Raw genomic sequence first — 22,903 nt, forward strand, 5'->3', positions numbered from 1 at the left:
GCAGACGCTCTTATCCAGAGCGACTTACAAATAGGTGCATTCACCTTATAGCCAGTGGGATAACCACTTTACAATGTTTTTATTTTTATGTATTTTTATTTTGGGGGAGGGGGGGGTAGAAGGATTACTTTATCCTATCCCAGGTATTCCTTAAAGAGGTGGGGTTTCAAATGTCTCCGGAAGGTGGTGAGTGACTCCGCTGTCCTGGCGTCGTGAGGGAGGTTGTTCCACCATTGGGGTGCCAGAGCAGCGAACAGTTTTGACTGGGCTGAGCGGGAACTATGCTTCCGCAGAGGTAGGGGAGCCAGCAGGCCAGAGGTGGATGAACGCAGTGCCCTCGTTTGGGTGTAGGGACTGATCAGAGCCTGAAGGTACGGAGGTGCCGTTCCCCTCACAGCTCCGTAGGCAAGCACCATGGTCTTGTAGCACTCAGTGTATATGTTTGTCATACTTCTGCTGTTGGGAAAAATAGGATGTTATGCAGAAAAAATATGTTGGTAGGACAAGGCTATGTATGTTTGTGCACATGGAAGTCAGTGATTTATGTTTACTATAGGTTAATGAGGCAATACTAATGTGATGTGACTAAAATATGACTAAAATGAAAGTGCATTTAGTTTACTAAAATGGCCCACTGTTTTCGTCATTTTGACAATAACTAGACTAAATCATTATTCAAATGACAAATATTTGACTTAATTATATTTTAGTCAAAATGACTAAGACTAGACTAAATCTAAGACTAGACTAAATCTAAGACTAGACTATTATTATATTATTATCTAAAAAAGAGTGCCAAAAAGTAACACTGCTCTGCTAGTGTTTTAAAGTGTAACCTGCCAACTAACACCACCTGGAGAGGGAAAAACATTTTGACCGCTTATGAAATGAAGAAAACGGAGATCAAATAAAACATTGTTTAACCCCCTCAGAGCTTCTGCAGGCTCTGACTGTCTCCCCAAAAAATATGTTACTTACCAACCATGTCTTGCGCTCTTGGTATTTGATTGATGTTCTCCTCTAGCATCAATCTCTGCCACATTGTTGCACTATTACATCACATCCCCTCACTCAACTTACTGTTTCCCCAAATTCAAAAATAATGGACCCTTTATCAGGAGACAGAAAACTGTTGATAAAACTGTCCAGGCTGGTATGCATTAATGGATACTGTAGGCATACACACAGCCTAAGTGCTTTGGATGGAATGGCCCTGAACTATGAGGGATCCATTTCACAGGGCTTTTCCTGTCAATAAAATCCCTAAGTACAGATTGAGAGAAAGCCATCCATCATCCTAATGTACTCTGATGCATCACCACTAATGCATCGATCCCGGAAACTCATAGCATTCACCAACTAAATCTGGTGTCAGTTTACCAGCAGAAACACTCCCTGGTGTCATCCCTTTCTAAAAATCTGAGGGTCATAAGAGATGACCTAAGGGATCAATGGTTTTCAACTTCCCTCTGATTTGGAAAAAGGAGTTAATGTTTTTGAAAAGTGGGAGGGAATACCAGGAACACTTTACGTCTGGTTATGAAGGGCCATAGGCCCTGTAAAAGATACACTGTTATACTGCGCTCCCTAAACATGCATAGATACATATATACTGAACAAAAAAAATTACGCAACATGTAAAGTGTTGGTCCCATGTTTCATGAGCTGAAATAAAAGATCCCAGAAATGTTCCATACGCACCAAAAGCTTAATTCTCTCAAATTCTGTGTACAAATTAGTTTACATCCTTGTTAGTGAGCATTTCTCCTTTGCCAAGATAATCCATCCACCTGAAAGGTGTGGCATATCACGAAGCTGATTAAACAGCATGATCATTACACAGGTGCACCTTGTGCTGGGGACAATAAAAAGCAACTCTAAAATGTGCAGTTTCGTCACACAACACAATGCAATTGGCATGCTGACTGCAGGAATGTCCATCAGAGCTGTTGCCAGAGATTTGAATGTTAATTTTTCTGCCATAATGTCGTTTTAGAGAATTTGGCAGTACGTCCAACCGGCCTCACAATCGCAGACCAAGTGTAACCACGCCAGTCCAGGACCTCCACATCCAGCTTCTTCACCTGCGTGATAATCTGAGACCAGCCACCTGGACAGCTGATGACTGTGGGTTTGCACAACCAAAGAATTTATGCACAAACTGTCAGAACTTGTCTCAGGAAAGCTAATCTGTTTGCTCGTCGTCCTCACCAGGGTCTTGACCTGACTGCAGTTCGGCGTTGTAACCGACTTCAGTGGGTATATGCTCACTTTCGATGGCCACTGGCACGCTGGAGAAGTGTGCTCTTCATGGATGAATCCTGGTTTCAACTGTACCAGGCAGATGGCAGTCATGGCGTCGTGTGGGCGAGCGGTTTGCTGATGTCAACGTTGTGAACAGAGTGGCCCATGGTGGCGGTGGGGTTATGGTGTGGGTAGACATAAGCTACGGACAACGAACACAATGGCATTTTATCGATGGCAATTTGAATGCACAGGGATACCGTGACGAAATCCTGAGGCCCATTGTCGTGCCATTCATCCGCCGCCATCACCTCATGTTTCAGCATGGTAATGCATGGCCCCATGTTGCAATTCCTGGAAGCTGAAAATGTCCCTGTTCTTCCATGGCCTGCATACTCACCAGAAATGTCTACCATTGAGCATGTTTGGGATGCTCCGGATCGACGTGTACGACAACGTGTTCCAGTTCCCGCCAATATCCAGCAACTTCATACAGCCATTGAAGAGGAGCGGGACAACATTCCACAGGCCACAATCAACAGCCTGATCAACTCTATGCGAAGAAGATGAGTCGTGCTGCATGAGACAAATGGTGTTCACACCAGATACTGACTGGTTTTCTGGTCCACGCCCCTACCTTTTTTTTAAGGTATCTGTGACCAACAGATACATATTTATATTCCCAGTCATGTGAAATCCATAGATTAGGGCCTAATTTATTTATTTCAGTTGACTGATTTCCTTATATGAACTTAAACTCAGTAAAATCTTTGAAATTGTTACATGTTGCATTTCTATTTTTGTTCAGTGTAGATTTTTTTTTAAATGCTTTGTATTCGTGAGTGTCCACCCAGAATATGATGTTACTGAAACACTATTGACAATGAGAACAATGACCTTCTTGTTTGTGTTTTTATCTGAAGGTCCTGTAGTCTCTCTAGAGACAGACCGGTTGCCTCCCACAATGTAACAATGTTCCTGCTCTTGCCTAGGTCTGGGGTCCCGAGACTAAAGGTCCTGCAGTGATTACATGTATTCATTCTGGCCTTGCGGGAGAACTTAGAAACATGTCTATCATGTCTGTGTGAGCCTTGAGGCATTTGTAGTTTAAGCATTTTGTAAAAAGAACACTAGATATCCTATCTCTGCATTGCTATGAATAAGCAAGGAACACATTTTCTATCCCCTGCATGGATGGGAAACTATTGTACAGCATGACAGCATGAGTGTGACATTTTTACTTTTGAACAGACCCCTCTCTCACAACATTTCCCCAAATGCACTTGTTGTCCTTTCACAAAAAATAGGTTTGACGTCAGGGCCGGATTAAGAAATGGTAGTCTCCGGGGCTTGTTTATGTATTTTTGCCTTTAAAAAATGCATTTCATGCAATTCTACGTCATTTACATGACAGAAGACATTAGCTGAATCTCTTTTAATACCACACAAATGACCAAAATGAGTGGCTACTCTGAAACTGACTAACTGAGATCAATCTGGTCTTGATTTCAAACAAATAGCCCAGGCCAATGAAGCGACACACAGATTGTACAATATTAGGAGGCAGAATATACAGTGCATTCGGAAAGTATTCAGACCCCTTGACTTTTTCCACATTTTGTTACGTTACAACCTTATTCTAAAATGGATTAAATCGTTTTTTCCCTCATAATGACAAAGCAACAACTGGTTTCTAGAATTGTTTTCAAATGTATTAGAAATAAAACAAACGGAAATATCAGACCCTTTACTCAGTACTTTGTTGAAGCCCTTTTGGCAGCGATTACAGCCTCGAGTCTTCTTGGGTATGACGCTATAAGCTTGGCACACCTGTATTTGGGGAGTTTTTCCCATTCTCTCTGCAGATCCTGTCAAGCTCTGTCAGGTTGGATGGGGAGCATTGCTGCACAGCAATTTTCAGGTTTCTCCAGAGATGTTCGATCGGGTTAAAGTCTGGGCTCTGGCTGGGCCACTCAAAGACATTCAGAGACTTGTCCCGAAGCAACTCCTGCGTTGTCTTGGCATTGTGCTTAGAGTCATTGTCCTGTTGGAAGGGGAACTTTCGCCCCAGTCAGAGGTCCTGAGCGCTCTGGAGCAGGTTTTCATCAAGGATCTCTCTGTACTTTGCTTCGTTCATCTTTGCCTTGATACTGAGTAGTCTCCCAGTCCCTGCCGTTGAAAAACATCCCCACAGCATGATGCTGCCACCACCATGCTTCACCGTCGGGATGTTGCCAGGTTTCCTCCAGACGTGACGCTTGGCATTTAGGCCAAGGAGTTCAACCTTGGTTACATCAGACCAAAGAATCTTGTTTCTTATGGTCTGAGAGTCTTTAGGTGCCTTTTGGCGAACTCCAAGCGGGCTGTCATGTGCCTTTTACTGAGGAGTGGCTTCTGTCTGGCCACTCTACCATAAAGATCTGATTGGTGGAGTGCTGCAGAGATGGTTGTCCGTCTGGCCTTGGCCACCTCCCTGACCAAGGCCCTTTTCCCCCAATTGCTCAGTTTAGCCGGGCGGCCAGCTCTATGAAGAGTCATGGTGGTTCCAAACTTATTCCATTTAATGATGGAGGCCACTGTGTTCTTGGCGACCTTCAATGCTGCCGGGATTGTGCCTCCGACACAATCCTGTCTCTGAGCTCTACGGACAATTTCTTCGACCTCATGGCTTGGTTTTTGCTCTGACATGCACTGTCAACTGTGGGACCTTATATAGACAGGTGTGTGCCTTTCCAAATCATGTCCAATCAATTGAATTTAACACAGGTGGACTCCAATCAAGTTGTAGAAACATCTCAAGGCTGATCAATGGAAACAGGATGCACCTGAGCTCAATTTCGAGTCTCATAGCAAAGGGTCTGAATACTTATGTAAAATAATAATACATTTAATAAATTTGCAAACATTTCTACAAACCAGTTTTTGTTTTGTCATTATGGGGTATTGTGTGTAGGTTGCTGAATAATTTGTTTATTGAATCCATTTTAGAATAAGGCTGTAACGTAACAAAATGTGGAAAAAGTCAAGAGGTGTGAATACTTTCTCCATCCTGGACAAGCATGCCGCACCCAGCTGCATAGCCTCCTCCTGAGGCGTCTCCTCCTTGAATCGGCGGAAAGCCTCCGGGCTGATCTTCTCCAAGTCATTAAGGTTTTGAGGCTGATGTTTGGCAACTCGAACCTTCAGCTCCCTCCACAGATTTTCTATGGGATTAAGGTCTGGAGACTGGCTAGGCCACTCCAGGACCTTAATGTGCTTCATCTTGAGCCACTCCTTTGTTGCCTTGGCCATGTGTTTTGGGTCATTGTCATGCTGGAATACCCATCCACGACCCATTTTCAATGCCCTGGCTGAGGGAAGGAGGTTCTCACCCAAGATTTGACGGTACATGGCCCTGTCCATCGTCCCTTTGATGTGGTGAAGTTGTCCTGTCCCCTTAGCAGAAAAACACCCCCAAAGCATAATGTTTCCACCTCCATGTTTGACGGTGGGGATGGTGTTCTTGGGGTCAATGGGCAGCATTCCTCCTCCTCCAAACACGGCGAGTTGAGTTGATGCCAAAGAGCTCAATTTTGGTGGACGTGTCTTTTATACAGGTAACAAACTGAGATTAGGAGCACTCCCTTTAAGAGTGTGCTCCTAATCTCAGCTCATTACCTGTATAAAAGACACCTGGGAGCCATAAATCTTTCTGATTGATCAAATACTTATTTCCCTCATTAAAATGCAAATCAATTCTGGATTTTTTTGTTGTTATTCTGTCTCTCACTGTTCAAATAAACCTACCATTAAAATTATAGACTGATCATTTCTTTGTCAGTGGGCAAACGTGGAGCAGTTACGGGCCGGGCCGGACTGGGAACACGCACCACTGGCCTGGTGCGGGGAGCAGGTATGGGGCGTACCGGGCTGGCGACACGCACCACTGGTTTGGTGCGAGGAGCAGGCACGGGCCGTACCGGACTGGGAACACGCACCACTTGCTTGGTGCGAGGAGCAGGCACGAGGCTTACCGGACTGGGAACCGGCGCTGGAGGTCTACGACTGTACCAGTCCTTTACTCTCCGCGCCCACTCCTCCTTGAGCCCCCACGAGTGCAGCGGTCGGGGCTCTTCTCTATCGATCCCCGACCACCCTTTTAGCCTCCCCCAAAAAATGTATTGGGGCTGTCTCCCGGGCTTCCTCCTCGGCCGACGCCTTCTGTGTTCCTCTCCTGCCTGGGCCTCCTCCTTCGCCCAGGGTCCTTTACCTGCCAAAATCTCCTCCCATGTCCAAAAACTCTTCCCCACCTGTGTCCAGGGTGTCTGCTGCTCCTGGGCACGCTGCTTGGTCCGATCTTCTGTCAGGATCGTTGAGAGACGGGTCAGACCAAGGTGCAGCGTGATATGCGAACATGTTTATTTACTCAATAAACATACAACAAAACAATAAACAACGGAACATGAAGTCCTCCGGCTATACACATACAAGCCAACACGGAACAAGATCCCACAACTAAGGTAGGCAAACAGGCAAACATAGAAATACAATACCTAGAACATAAACATAGAATTTCTAGCATAGATTCTCACGCCCTGACCAAACCAACTAAAGACGACCGGCCTCTCAAGGCCAGGCCGTGACAGCCTACTCTATTTATTTCTCAACTTTCCTAATATTAAGCACATTGATTATCTTTACAACAGGAGTATAGCCTACCTGGCTGGCATGAAAATAAACCACGGGAAAAACGTCCTCCATTCGCTATTTAAGTGCATAGATGACATGTATTTTTTCCCCTGCCCCTGTTTCGAGACAGGTGCATTATAATGGTCCATTCTAAATCAAAACACATTTCACACAGTGCATCCGGTCATCGAGAGATGTGTCGGTGTCATTGCACAGCATGCATCTTCCACTGCAGTCTGCAATGCATCATATATCCCAGCGATAGCTACATAGGAAACAGCACAACATTTGTGCCTTTAAAGTGCCTAATGTCTTTCATTTTTGTTCCAGCCAGGCTCCTTTGGATCAGTATGGCAGAGCCACAGAGGGTGGGAGATTTGCCAGAGGATGTAGACACAGATGACTGCATGACTGCATACACTCACATTTGCAGTCCAGATTTGCTCAAGTAAGTGGAAATACAACCTACATGTACCAACTCTACTTGAGCTGTGCATTGTCACTTGGAACAAACCAGTAGCCCTTGATCATGACTCTCAGTTCCATTATATTACACATAAATCATTGGACGAAGGCGTCTTCTCTGTACGGGGGAGTTTTGTTAAGAGCCCCTACCCTCTAATCTTAACATTAACATGCATCCCTTGCGGTACAGTTTTGGAAGCATAAGGACCTTATCTTTCATATCAACGATAAATAATTTTCAAAAAAACAAAAGTTAAATTGATACCCTCCTTGATAGGGTTATGGTTAGTGTTCCCACTCGGCCATATCTCCATGTTACAGTGCTTGTTTACGGAAGAAAAGAGGCGACCACCTGTACTAACTAGCTGTCTAGCATGCTCCGAACACCTGTGTGTAAGCGTAACTCAGCAGAACTCTGGAAGTGTATGTTTGTTGGATGGAGGCACCCATTGCTGTATGGATCTGTGCAAAACTGCTACAGTAAGTATATCTTTTTTATTTGAAGGATTCTTTCTCGCTGATGAAAGATGAGGGCCATATGTTTTGAAAACCATATCGCAAGCGATGATTATTGATGTTTCTAAACGTTAAAACACAGCGTCGGGATTGTAGTTCACATGAGGAAGTCGTGGGCGAAGCTAATGGCTGAGAACTGTAGGGCAGCAGTTCCCAAACTAGGTGTTGCGACCGCATGTGGGGTCGCCTGATATGAAAATGGGGTTGCGGGAGAATTTCCTAAATCCTTAAAAACTAAAATAAAAAAATATATAGATATTAAAATATTGTCTTTGTATCTCAAAATCATTGTAATGTGGTTAACCTTAAAAATCTAAATGAAAGTTATTCAAATCTAAAAGATACAATTCAACCAGAGAGTATCCTTAGATGATGGGGAAAGGCAGCACTTGACCGTTGCACTTCAATCATTCCCACAGATACGCTATGAAACCATAACAGAGACTTTGATATTACCGGCCGCAATTGATATTGTGAAAATTATGTGTGGGGAGGCAAAGGCACAGAAACTCACATCAATACCGTTGTCAGATAACACTGTTAAACAAATAATTGATGCTATTGCTAGAGTGATTTTCTGTTTCTGCTCTCCTATAAACCAATTTCGGTGTTCATGCAAGTGACTGATTGAACGAATCCTCACTATCAGTATCTGCAATTTCGCAGTACACCCAGAACCTTGTTTAGAGAAAGGGATATCTCAGTTTCAAGGTCTCAGCATGGAGAGAAGAAGCCTTGTGAGGTATTGGTCTGTCACATGAATGACCCAGTACTGGTCATCACATGAATTCAGCAAACATGAATTATGAAAGATGAATAAGCTAAATGATGCAAATATAACTTGTCAGTATATAAGGGAACTAACGGGACTGCCCCGTTAGCGCTCCTGACAGATGTTTACTATGGCGCATCAAGTTTGTTGGAACCTCTCCAGCGCTGATAATAAACAATGATTGATTGATTTCGAGTGTCCCTGTGTAGGAATTTCCACAACAATTTGTCGTCAACGAAGAGGATGATTGATTCTGCCTGCGGAGCTTTCAAGTGGGGGTCTGCGACAGTGGTGCATTTTATGAAGCGTGAGGGAAATTCCCGTCTGACCAAAAGACGACGAGAGCCGCCCAGACCAGACCCTTAATGTGAGCTGCCCAGGAGGAGAAACATCATCTGCGAACAATTGAGGGACGGCAACTGATTTCAGTAAGTCAATTTAAATGAATTTGTATTTTGAAAATATACAGTGGGGAGAATAAGTATTTGATACACTGCCGATTTTGCAGGTTTTCCTACTTACAAAGCATGTAGAGGTCTGTAATTTTTATCATACGTACACTTCAACTGTGAAGTCACATTGTATGATTTTTAAGTAATTAATTTGCATTTTATTGCATGACATAAGTATTTGATACATCAGAAAAGCAGAACTTAATATTTGGTACAGAAACCTTTGTTTGCAGTTACAGAGATCATACGTTTCCTGTAGGTCTTGACCAGGTTTGCACACACTGCAGCAGGGATTTTGGCCCACTCCTCCATACAGACCTTCCTCAGATCCTTCAGGTTTCGGGGCTGTCGCTGGGCAGTACGGACTTTCAGCTCCCTTCCAAAGATTTTCTATTGGGTTCAGGCCTGGAGACTGGCTAGGCCACTCCAGGACCTTGAGATGCTTCTCACGGAGCCACTCCTTAGTTGCCCTGGCTGTGTGTTTCGGGTCGTTGTCATGCTGGAAGACCCAGCCACGACCCATCTTCAATGCTCTTACTCAGGGATGGAGGTTGTTGGCCAAGATCTCGCGATACATGGCCCCATCCATCCTCCCCTCAATACGGTGCAGTCGTCCTGTCCCCTTTGCAGAAAAGCATCCCCAAAGAATGATGTTTCCACCTCCATGCTTCACGGTTGGGATGGTGTTCTTGGGGTTGTACTCATCCTTCTTCTTTCTCCAAACACGGCGAGTGGAGTTTAGACCAAAAAGCTATATTTTTGTCTCATCAGACCACATTACCTTCTCCCATTCCTCCTCTGGATCATCCAGATGGTCATTCGCAAACTTCAGACGGGCCTGGACATGCACTGGCTTGAGCAGGGGGACCTTGCGTGCGCTGCAGGATTTTAATCCATGACGGCGTAGTGTGTTACTAATGGTTTTCTTTGAGACTGTGGTCCCAGCTCTCTTCAGGTCATTGACCAGGTCCTGCCGTGTAGTTCTGGGCTGATGCCTCACCTTCCTCATGATCATTGATGACCCACAAGGTGAGATCTTGCATGGAGTCACAGACCGAGGGTGATTGACCGTCATCTTGAACTTCTTCCATTTTCTAATAATTGCGCCAACAGTTTTTGCCTTCTCACCAAGCTGCTAACCAATTGTCCTGTAGCCCATCCCAGCCTTGTGCAGGTCTACAATTTTATCCCTGATGTCCTTACACAGCTCTCTAGTCTTGGCCATTGTGGAGAGGTTGGAGTCTGTTTGATTGAGCGTGTGGACAGGTGTCTTTTATACAGGTAACGAGTTCAAACAGGTGCAGTTAATACAGGTCATGAGTGGAGAACAGGAGGGCTTCTTAAAGAAAAACTAACAGGTCTGTGAGAGACGGAATTCTTACTGGTTGGTAGGTGATCAAATACTTATGTCATGCAATAAAATGCAAATTAATTACTTAAAAATCATACAATGTGATTTTCTGGATTTTTGTTTTAGATTCCGTCTCTCAAAGTTGAAGTGTACCTATGATAAAAATTACAGACCTCTACATGCTTTGTAAGTAGGAAAACCTGCAAAATCGGCAGTGTATCAAATACTTGTTCTCCCCACTGTATGTGGAATGGTATCAAATACATCAAACACATGGCTTCCATGTGTTTGATGCCATTCCATCAACTCTGTTCCAGTCATTATTATGAGCCGTCCTCCCCTCAGCAGCCTTCACTGACATGTACTGATGTATATGTGTATGGTACCTGTTAGATATTGGGGGCATCCTGGGATGTGCTTTTGTATGTTATTCCTGTAAGAGCAGGTTATCTACCATGCTCTAATGGTCACATTAACTCCCTGCTAATTCAGTTATTTCCATGCTAACAGACGAATCACAAATCTACAGCCATCAACATACTGTTGTCCTGTACATCTAATGTGCTTCCTTCTGTCTATCGTCAGGTACTTACATTTATTGTATTTTGTAATATCTTTGCCATTGTTATGTTTGATTACAAAATACCCAGTCTGATATTGACATGCAAGCGACGAATCACGACTCTACAGCCATCAACATACTGTTGTCCTGCACATCTAATGTGCTTCCTTGTGTCTATCGTCAGAATAAACACCAATCAACTGGGCTCGCTGGCTGGACAGTCCTTTCTTTAAAAACACAACGCAAGAGAGTTACAAAGTACGATCACATCTGTTACACTTGACAAACAAACATTGTGCCCTCTGTATATTACCAGTACTGAACATAATTTTTTAACAATATCTTTCCACAGAGACCAAGTAGCATTAATAACTGGAGGGGGATCTGGAATTGGACTACGCATAGCTGAAGTGCTCACTGTACCTGTAGTGCCCGACGTACTCCCCTATGCTCCCTGAGACTGTACTTTAACCATATGGTTGTGATATCACAGCCTGTGTCTGCCTATCTTCTCACCTCTGACTGAAGACATTGAATGGGGCCTGTCAACTTTGACCTCTTGGTACATCACGTGTAGGATAGGAGAGGAAGTGGAGATGTAGGTCTAGGAGAGGAAGTGGAGATGTAGGTCTAGGAGAGGAAGTGGAGATGTAGGTCTAGGAGAGGAAGTGGAGATGTAGGTCTAGGAGAGGAAGTGGAGATGTAGGTCTAGGAGAGGAAGTGGAGATGTAGGTCTAGGAGAGGAAGTGGAGATGTAGGTCTAGGAGAGGAAGTGGAGATGTAGGTCTAGGAGAGGAAGTGGAGATGTAGGTCTAGGAGAGGAAGTGGAGATGTAGGTCTAGGAGAGGAAGTGGAGATGTAGGTCTAGGAGAGGAAGTGGAGATGTAGGTCTAGGGAGAGGAAGTGGAGATGTAGGTCTAGGAGAGGAAGTGGAGATGTAGGTCTAGGAGAGGAAGTGGAGATGTAGGTCTAGGAGAGGAAGTGGAGATGTAGGTCTAGGAGAGGAAGTGGAGATGTAGGTCTAGGAGAGGAAGTGGAGATGTAGGTCTAGGAGAGGAAGTGGAGATGTAGGTCTAGGAGAGGAAGTGGAGATGTAGGTCTAGGAGAGGAAGTGGAGATGTAGGTCTAGGAGAGGAAGTGGAGATGTAGGTCTAGGAGAGGAAGTGGAGATGTAGGTCTAGGAGAGGGAAGTGGAGATGTAGGTCTAGGAGAGGAAGTGGAGATGTAGGTCTAGGAGAGGAAGTGGAGATGTAGGTCTAGGAGAGGAAGTGGAGATGTAGGTCTAGGAGAGGAAGTGGAGATGTAGGTCTAGGGAGAGGAAGTGGAGATGTAGGTCTAGGAGAGGAAGTGGAGATGTAGGTCTAGGAGAGGAAGTGGAGATGTAGGTCTAGGAGAGGAAGTGGAGATGTAGGTCTAGGAGAGGAAGTGGAGATGTAGGTCTAGGAGAGGAAGTGGAGATGTAGGTCTAGGGAGAGGAAGTGGAGATGTAGGTCTAGGAGAGGAAGTGGAGATGTAGGTCTAGGAGAGGAAGTGGAGATGTAGGTCTAGGAGAGGAAGTGGAGATGTGGTCTAGGAGAGGAAGTGGAGATGTAGGGTCTAGGAGAGGAAGTGGAGATGTAGGTCTAGGAGAGGAAGTGGAGATGTAGGTCTAGGAGAGGAAGTGGAGATGTAGGTCTAGGAGAGGAAGTGGAGATGTAGGTCTAGGAGAGGAAGTGGAGATGTAGGTCTAGGAGAGGAAGTGGAGATGTAGGTCTAGGAGAGGAAGTGGAGATGTAGGTCTAGGAGAGGAAGTGGAGATGTAGGTCTAGGAGAGGAAGTGGAGATGTAGGTCTAGGAGAGGAAGTGGAGATGTAGGTCTAGGAGAGGAAGTGGAGATGTAGGTCTAGGAGAGGAAGTGGAGATGTAGGTCTAGGAGAGGAAGTGGAGATGTAGGTCTAGGAGAGGAAGTGGAGATGTAGGTCTAGGAGAGGAAGTGGAGATGTAGGTCTAGGAGAGGAGGATGTTGTGAAGTTGTGTTGTGAATACTGTTAAGACGCTAAGTACTGTATGTCCCTGCACCTCTCACCCATCATTTATCACTTTCCCATCGCCTTGTACCCTGCGTACACCTGGGACTTCTCACCTTACGCCACTGTGTTCCACCTATGCCCTACTTGTGTCATCCACAAATCACAATTAGAGACAACTCAAACATGTCATCACACACAGAACATCTTGCCCCTCACCCCTAACCTCTCACCTGTCATCAATCACATTTATTTATAAACGCCCTTTTTACATCAGCAGATGTCACAAAGTGCTATACAGAAACCCAGCCTAAAACCCCAAACAGCAAGCAATGCAGATGTAGAAGCACTGTGGCTAGGAAAAACTCCCTAGAAAGGCAGGAACCTAGGAAGAAACCTAGAGAGGAACCAGGCTCTGAGGGGTGGCCAGTCCTCTTCTGGCTGTGCCAGGTGGAGATTATAAGAGTACATGGCCATTAAGGCCAGATTGTTCTTCAAGATGTTCAAACGTTCATAGATGACCAGCAGGGTAAAATAATAATCACAGTGGTTGTAGAGGGTGCAACAGGTCAGTACCTTAGGAGTAAATGTCAGTTGGCTTTTCATAGCCAAGCATTCAGAGGTCGAGACAGCAGGTGCGGTAGAGAGAGAGAGAGAGATCGAAAACATCAGGTCCGGGACAAGGTAGGACGTCCGGTGAACAGGTTAGGGTTCTATAGCCGCAGGCAGAACAGTTGAAACTGGAGCAGCAGCACGAACAGGTGGACTGGGGACAGCCAGGAGTCATCAGGCCAGGTAGTCTCGAGGCATGATACTAAGGCTCAGGTACTCCGGGAAGGGAGGGAGCATACTTAAATTCACACAGGACACCAGATAAGACAGGAGAATTACACCAGATGTAACAGACTGACCCTACCCACCCAGCACATAGACTATTGCAGCATAGGTACCCACCCACTTTGCCAAAGCACAGCCCCCACACCACTACAGGGATATCAACAGACCACCAATTTACTACCCTGAGACAAGGTTGAGTATAGCCCATGAAGATCTCCACCGCACAAGCCCAAGCGGGCGCAAAACTGGACAGGAAGATTATGTCTGTGACTCAACCCACTCATGTGACGGCATGGAAGAGCACTAGTAAGCCAGTGCCTCAGCCCCCGTAATAGGGTCAGAGGCAGATAATCCCAGTGTAGAGAGGGGAGACGGCCAGGCAGAGACAGCAAGGGCGGTTCGTTGCTCCAGTGCCTTGCCGTTCACCTTCGCACCCCTGGGCCAGACTACACTCAATCACAGGACCTACTGAAGAGATGAGTCTTCAGTAAAGACTTAAAGGTTGAGACCGAGTCTGTGTCTCTCACATGGATAGGCAGACCATTCCATAAATATTTAGCTCTATAGGAGAAAGCACTGCCTCCAGCAGTTTGCTTAGAAATTCTAGGGACATTAAGGAGGCCTGCGTCCTGTGAACGTAGCGTACGTGTAGGTATGTACGGCAGGACCAAATCGGAGACATAGGTAGGAGCAAGCCCATGTAATGCTTTGTAGGTTAGCAGTAAAACCTTGAAATCAGCCCTTGCCTTAACAGGAAGCCAGAGGCTAGCACTGGAGTAATATGATCACATATTTTGGTTCTAGTTAAGATTCTAGCAGCCGTGTTTAGCACTAACTGAAGTTTATTTAGTGCTTTATCCGGGTAGCCGGAGAGTAGAGCATTGCAGTAGTTAATCTAGAAGTGACAAAAGCATGGATTAGCTTTTCTGCATCATTTTTGGACAAGAAGTTTCTGATTGTTGCAATGTTACGAAGATGGAAAAAAGCGGTCCTTGAAATATTCTTTATATGTTCGTCAAAAGAGAGATCAGAGTCCAGAGTAACGCCGAGGTCTTTGTTTCTTGGGACCTAGAACCAGCATCTGTAAAACATTTGCCGCCATCCACTTCCTTATGTCTGAAACACAGGCTTCCAGGTTAGGCAATTTTGGGGCTTCACCATGTTTCATCGAAATCTATAGCTCTGTGTCGTCCGCATAGCAGTGAAAGTTGACATTGTGTTTCCGAATGACATCACCAAGAGGTAGACTATATAGTGAAAACAATAGTGGTCCTAAAACGGAACCTTGAGGAACGCCGAAACTTACAATTGATTTGTCAGAGGACAAACCATCCACAGAAACGAACTAATATCTTTCCGACAGATAAGATCTAAACCAGGCAAGAACTTGTCCGTGTAGACCAATTAGGGTTTCTAATCTCTCCAAAAGAATGTGGTGATCGATGGTGTCAAACGCAGCACTAAGGTCTAGGAGCACGAGGACAGATGCAGAGCCTTGGTCTGACGCCATTAAAAGGTAATTTACCACCTTCACAAGTGCAGTCTCAGTGCTATGATGGGGTCTAAAACCAGACTGAAGCATTTCGTATACATTATTTCTCTTCAGGAAGGCAGTGAGTTTCTGCACAACAGCTTTTTCATTAATTTTTTTAGAGGAATGGGAGATTCAATATAGGCCGATTGTTTTTTTTACATTTTCCGCGTCAAGGTTTCACTTTTTCAAGAGAGCCTTTATTACTGCCACTTTTAGTGAGTTTGGTACACATCTGTTGGCTAGGGAGCCATTTATTATGTTCAACATAGGAGGGCCATGCACAGGAAGTAGCTCTTTCAGTAGTTTAGTTGGAATAGGGTCCAGTATGCAGCTTGAGGGTTTATAGGCCATTACTATTTTCATGAATGTGTCAAGAGATACAGGATTAAAAAACTTGAGTGTCTCCATTGATCCTAGGTCCTGGCAGTTCTGTGCAGACTGAGCTTTGGAGAAATACACAGGTTCAAAGAGGAGTCAGTAATTTGCTTTCTAATGATCATGATCTTTTCATCGAAGAAGTTCATGAATTCATCACTGCTGAAGTGAAAGCCATCCTCTCTTGTTGAATGCTGGTTTTTAGTTAGCTTTGCGACAGTATCAAAAATACATTTTGGATTGTTCTTATTCTCCTCAATTAGGTTGGAAAAATAGGATGATTGAGCAGCAGTGAGGGCTCTTCGATATTGCACGGTACTGTCTTTCCAAGCTAGTCAGAAGACTTCCAGTTTGGTGGAGCGCCATTTCCGTTCCAATTTTCTGGAAGATTGGTTCAGGGCTCTGGTTTTTTCTGTATACCAGGGAGCAAATTTCTTGTGACAAATGTGTTTTGTTTTTAGGGGTGCGACTGCATCTAGGGTATTACGCAAGGTTAAATTTAGATCCTCAGTTAGTTGGTTAACTGATTTTTGTACTCTGTTGTCTTTGGGTAGGTGGAGGGAGTCTGGCAGGGCATCTAGGAATATTTGGGTTGTCCAAGAATTTATAGCACGGCTTTTGATGATCCTTGGTTGGGGTCTGAGCAGATTATTTGTTGCGATTGGAAACATAATAAAATGGTGGTCCGATAGTCCAGGATTATGAGGAAAAACATTTAGATCACAATATTTATTCCATGGGTGTTACGCCCTGACATAGAGTTCGCTAGTTGGTTTGGTCAGGGTGTGAATATCTATGTGATGTGAATATCTATGTTTGGTATTTCTATGTTGACCGGGTGTGGTTCCCAATCAGAGGCAGCTGTCGATCGTTGTCTCTGATTGGGGATCATACTTAGGTAGCCATTTTGCCTACCTATGTTGTGGGATCTTGACTCTTGTTTGGCTTGTAGCCATTGTGAGCGTCACGTTACGTTGCATTTGTTGTTTTGTCGTGTGTTAACTTAGTGAATAAACATGTATGCATTCCACGCTGCGCCTTGGTCCAATCCTGTACTCAACGAGCGTGACAATGGGACAAAGCTAGATCCAGGATATGACTGTGGCAATGAGTAGGTCTGGAGACATGTTGGACAAAACCCACTGAGTTGGTGATGGCTCCGAAAGCCACCAACAATGTGAATATTATCTGCCATGACTACAAGGTCCGATAGGAATTCAGGGAACTCAGTGAGGAACCCTGTATACGGCCCAGGAGGCCTGTAAACAGTAGCTATAAAAAGTGATTGAGTAGGCTGCATAGATTTCATGACTAGAAGCTCAAAAGACGAAAACACCGGGAAAAAAGATTGTACATTGAAATTTGCAGTCATAAGTTTTAGCAACACCTCCACCTTTGCGGGATGCGCGGGGGATATGGTCACTAGTGTAACCAGGAGGAGAGGCCTCATTTAATACAGTCAATTCATCAGGCTTGAGCCATGTTTCAGTCAGGCCAATCACATCCAGATTATGATCAGTGACTATGACTGCCTTGGAAGTGAGGGATCTAACATTAAGTAGCCCTATTTTGAGATGTGAGATATCACAATCTCTTTCAATAATGACAGGAATGGAGGAGGTCTTTATTCCAGTGAGATTGCTAAGGCGAACACCGCCATGTTTAGTTTTGCTCAACCTAGATCGAGGCACAGACACGGTCTCAATGGGGATAGCTGAGCTGACTACACTGACTGTGCTAGTGGCAGACTCCACTAAGCTGGCAGGCTGGCTAACAGCCTGCTGCCTGGCCTGCACCCTATCTCATTGTGGAGCTAGAGGAGTTAGAGCCCTGTCTATGTTGATAGATAAGATGAGAGCACCCCTCCAGCTAGGATGGAGTCCGTCACTCCTCAGCAGGCCAGGCTTGGTCCTGTTTGTGGGTGAGTCCCCTCTTTGTGCCCCCCCATCTTTTGGGAGGAGCATAAAACAGTTTTCAACCAGCGATTGAGTTGTGAGACTCTGCTGTAGAGCTCATCACTCCCCCTAACTGGGAGGGGGCCAGAGACAATTTCTCGATGCCAACACATCGTTCTAGCTAATTTACACGCTGAAGCTATGTTGCGCTTGGTGACCTCTGACTGTTTCATCCTAACATCGTTGGTGCCGACGTGGATAACAATATCCCTATTCTCTCTACACTCGCCAGTTTTAGCCTTAGCCAGCACCATCTTCAGATTAGCCTTTATGTCGGTAGCCCTGCCCCCTAGTAAACAGTTTATGATTGCTGGATGATTATTTTTAAGTCTAATATTGCGGGTAATGGAGTCGCCAATGACTAGGGTTGGGAGGCTTAACGGGTGGAGGAGAGACCTGAGAAGGCTCAGCCTCTGACTAGTTGCTTAATGGGGAGAACCGGTTTAAAGTTTCTGTCGGCTGAATGAGCGACACCGGTTGAGAATGCAGACAGCATTTCTTTCCAGAAGCCTTGAGAACATTGTCCGGCTGCGGGTGCGGGTGGATTTATACTACTATCTGTACTTACTGGTGGCACAGACGCTGTTTCATCCTTTCCTACATTTAAATTGCCCTTGCCTAACGATTGCGTCTGAAGCTGTGCTTGCAACACGGCTATCCTCACCATAAGGCGATAGTTTTCCTGTATATTATGAGTACAGTGACTGCAATTGGATGGCATAGTGTTAATGTTACTACTTAGCTTTTTCAGCTAAAGTCCAGATAAAGCGTCCAGGGTGAAAAAGTTGAATGAGAAAAGTTGAGCGAGGAAAAAACTAAGACGTTGGTAAATGTATTCAAATTAAAAACCGAAAAGTTTGGCAGATAGCCAAGTTGCAACAAACAGCACAGCAGCACAGAGACAAGTGGCACAAGTCCGGAAGTGACATCTCTTTCAGGCACGGCTGTGACACAGTGATCGCCAGCAGAAACATGGAAAAGATTACAGATATTATGTAATAAGTAGACCAAACAAAAAACAATGTTGATTTTATGCTGAATAAACTTTAAATAAATGTTGATTTATAATTCTGATGTATAATCTGTGTTTTCTTCCAGGCTACTAAGTAGCTGATGGCAGCGACGGGACGCCACTGTCTCCCTCTGACCATTGACGTGCGACAGACGCAGACCATCTCCGCTGCAGTGGACGAGATGCTGAAGGAGCCTGGAAGGATTGATGTCCTCATTAATAGTATGTAGAACACACGTGTGCACAGACAGACATGCACACACACACATTTCAATCTTGGTTTAGTTTTAGTCTTTCTTAATCTGAATTTACTCTGCATTTTTACATGTTCATTTTAATACCCTATTTCTAATGGAAACGTGTTTAACATTGGTTGTTTGAAATATGTCTAGCACTCAATTTTATAGATGCTGTAGGAAACGTCCTGTGCCTTGCGAACTCCCTCTCCTTCAATGCCTTCAAGACAGTCCTGGAGATTGACACCATGGGTACGTTTTACACCAGCAAGGTGGTCTATGAGAAGTGGTTCAAGGTACAGCACACTCAGTATGCACTGAGATTTTTCAATCAATTTCCTTTAATCTAACTACCTACCTATTTGCGTGACTTGCATGGATATTCCTGTTTGTTTTTCATTGCTGTGCTATTACCTAAAATAGTCTTACACTACATGACTAATAGTATGTGGACACCTGCTTGTCGAACATCTCATTCCAAAATCATGGGCATTACTATGGAGTTGGTCCCCCCTTTTCTGCTATAACAGCCTCCACTCTTCTGGGAAGTCTTTCCACAAGATGTTGGAACATTGCTGCGGGGACTTGCTTCCATTCAGCCACAAGAGCATTAGTGAGGTCGGGCACTGATGTTGGGTGATTAGGCCTGGCTCGCAGTCGGCGTTCCAATTCATCCCAAAGGTGTTCGATAGGGTTGAGGTCAGGGCTCTGTGCAGGCCAGTCAAGTTCTTCCACACCGATCTCGACAAACCATTTCTGTATGGACCTTGTTTTGTGCACGGGAGCATTGTCATTCTGAAACAGGAAAGGGCCTTCCCCAAACAAAGTTGGAAGCACAGAATCGTCTCGAATGTCATTATATGCTGTAGCTTTAAGATTTCCCTTCACCGGAACTAAGGGGCCTAGCCCGAACCATGAAAACCAGCCGCAGACCATTATTCCTCCTCCACCAAACTTTACAGTTGGCACTATGCATTGAGGCAGGTAGCGTTTTCCTGGAATTCGCCAAAACCAGATTCATCCGTCAGACTGCCAGATGGTGAAGCGTGATTCATCACTCCAGAGAACGCATTTCCACTGCTCCAGAGTCCAATGGTGGTGAGCTTTACACCACTACAGCCGACGCTTGTCATTGCACATGGTGATCTTAGGCTTGTGTGCGGCTGCTTGGCCATGGAAACCCATTTCATGAAGATCTCAACAAACAGTTTTTGTGCTGACACTGCTTCCAGAGGCAGTTTGGAACTCAGTAGTGATTGTTTCATCCGAGGACAGAACATTTTTACGCATTACGCGCTTCAGCACTTGGCAGTCCCGCTCTGTGAGCTTGTGTGGCCTACCACTTTGGGGATGAGCCGTTGTTGCTTCTAGACGTTTCCACTTCACAATAACAGAACTTACAGTTGACCGGGGCAGATCTAGCAGGGCAGAAATTTGACGAACTGACTTGTTGGAAAGGTGGCATCCTATGACGGAGCCACGTTGAAAGTCACTGAGCTCTTCAGTAAGGCCATTCTACTGCCAATGTTTGTCTATGGAGATTGCATGGCGGTGTGCTCGATTGTATACACCTGTCAGCAATGGGTGTGGCTGAAATTGCCGAATCCACTAATTTGAAGGGGTGTCCACATACTTTTGTATATATAGTGTACTTCTGGTATAAATGTATGGATAGATACAATTGATCATGTCTGATGTTTGCGTTCAGGGTGCCATTGTGAACATCTGCCACCCTTGGCTACAGGAATCAGGCTCTCCAGGTGCATGCTGGCTCTGCCAAGGCCGCCAACGGTAAAAACATGACTATGTTACAAGTATATGATTGTTACTATATTGTTTTGTATTTATTTGATTCTATGTATTTGGTAGAAATGGCTCTAGTCTTTTAGTTTCACCACTATTTCTCGGATATAACCTAGCCCACTGATAACTTCCCTTCTCTTTCTTCATCCCACTCCCCTTTTCCTGTCCAAATCTCTCTCCCTCAGATGCCATGACCAAGCACCTGGCCGTTGAGTGGGGACCAAGTGGGTTAACACCCTGGCACCAGGTCCTATTTTGGGCACAGAGGGCTTCCGTAGGCTGGGTAAGGATCTGTGGCTGCCTGGCTGGGATTTGATAAACACGATTGATTTATTAAGCCGTGTGCCAAACACACACATGGCCACACATACTTTTTAGTGATTAATCTTGCCACTCTTCTCTAACTTTTAGTTAAGTAGGTTTTAGTATACACTTGATTAAGTAGGTCTGGGTAATGATGCGTTATTTCTATGCTAGTGAGGTCAAAGTTATCAAGAGCAGAGCCTGAGGAGAGGTAAACTAAATGAAGTCCTCAGTCTCATTTCTCTTTGCCCCAAATTCTGTTTCTCACCCCCCTCTCTCTTGTCCTCAGGTGGCAACAGAGCAGAGAGCATGGATGCCTTCTTATCCATCCCACTGCAGCGGGCAGGCAACAAGATGGAGCTGTTCCTGACCAGCCGCGCCTCCTCCTATTGACGGGCCACATCATGGTGGTGGACGGTGGGAGTTGACTCACCTCGGCCAATGATGTATCCATGCTGCTCGGTACAGATCCCTCTCAATCCGCTAAACTCTGACACGGACCCTCCCCCCGTCCCAGGTGTGTAGGACAGGAGAGGAAGTGGAGATGTAGGTCTAGGAGAGGAGGACATTGTGAAGTTGTGTTGTGGATACTGTCAAGACACTCAGTATAGTGCATTTAACTTTCATCTAGAAATACGTTTTTCTGGCGCAGTGGCATAGTTATAGGGGTGGTGTTTTGACCTGAGTTTGATCTAACTGATTTCCTAATTTGTTCCATTTCCTGCTGTGGCCTTGGATACATTAGATAGAGAAGCATTGACTGTTATTATTTAATATGCAGATACTATTAAATCAAATTGTGTTTATTTTTGTTTCAGGCTATTGGTCATTTTAACTGAAGAAAGACAAGTAGATGGTGAAGATAAAGTGGCAGATTATGAATAATCTGCAACGTATAAATCAAAGGATTTGCCATGTACAATCTTTGAGACTGGAAAGCTACCATAGCTGATAGTGGTTACGAGGAAAATAGGAGGTAAACACTCAAATATTGCCTAAAAAACATTGACCTAAAAATACTTCACATCCACATGTTGAAACTGGATAAATGGTTGGGTTTCAAGTGTTGGGTTAATTTGAGTAAATCCACACCAGTTTTAGATGATAGTTATTCAACAACTACTTTGGATTAAGAATCAAAATGTTGATGAACTCTTATAGTGATTAGTAAAATCGCCTTCTGTAGTATTTCATTGTAAAGCACTTACAATTTCCACATACAAAGTACAGAACTTTCCTAATAAACCTTTTTATAATGACACTTAAAAACTGTGCCTGCATATTGAACATCATAACATTTTCCCAACCTCTTAATCGGCGGTTGCAGTCCCTGAAAGTTATAATAATAATAATAATAATAATATGTACTGAGTTTGAGTATTGATACGGTAGAAAATTACTCCTCCAAGCAAACACTACGTTTTTACATAGGCCTGCCCTACACTATGTCCATATTGATCAAGATAAAAAGTGAAAGAAACAGTAGCACCAATAGTATAGCCAGAGATTATACAGATTTTGGTGTAGCACCTTTTCTTTCGTTAAATGAATATGCATTAACGCAAACCCACCTGAGGGGGGCGCCAATGTGCAATGCAGTTTAAATTGGGTCTTTCACCTTTAAACCAGGGAGAGGAGAGGTGGTTAGGCTGCAATGTGTGTAGATCAGTGGTAACCAACACTTTTGGGGTACTGTACCCCTGCCTGAAGTACCCCCTCATGCGCATGCGACCAGCGTGATTCCTAAATTAGGTGTACATTTGACAAAACATTTCTTTACGCACCCAGTCAAGATTGGCAGACTTGTTTTCA

At 44.6% G+C, this 22,903-nt stretch overlaps 1 pseudogene; it reads left to right on the forward strand.

The window, feature by feature from the left end:
- Positions 1-7,262: 7,262 nt before the first annotated feature.
- On the forward strand, positions 7,263-21,585 carry LOC123482371 (annotated as a pseudogene).
- The last annotated feature ends 1,318 nt before the right edge of the window (positions 21,586-22,903 follow it).

This window comes from Coregonus clupeaformis, chromosome 31, assembly GCF_020615455.1.
Source record: "Coregonus clupeaformis isolate EN_2021a chromosome 31, ASM2061545v1, whole genome shotgun sequence".
NCBI lineage: Eukaryota > Metazoa > Chordata > Actinopteri > Salmoniformes > Salmonidae > Coregonus > Coregonus clupeaformis.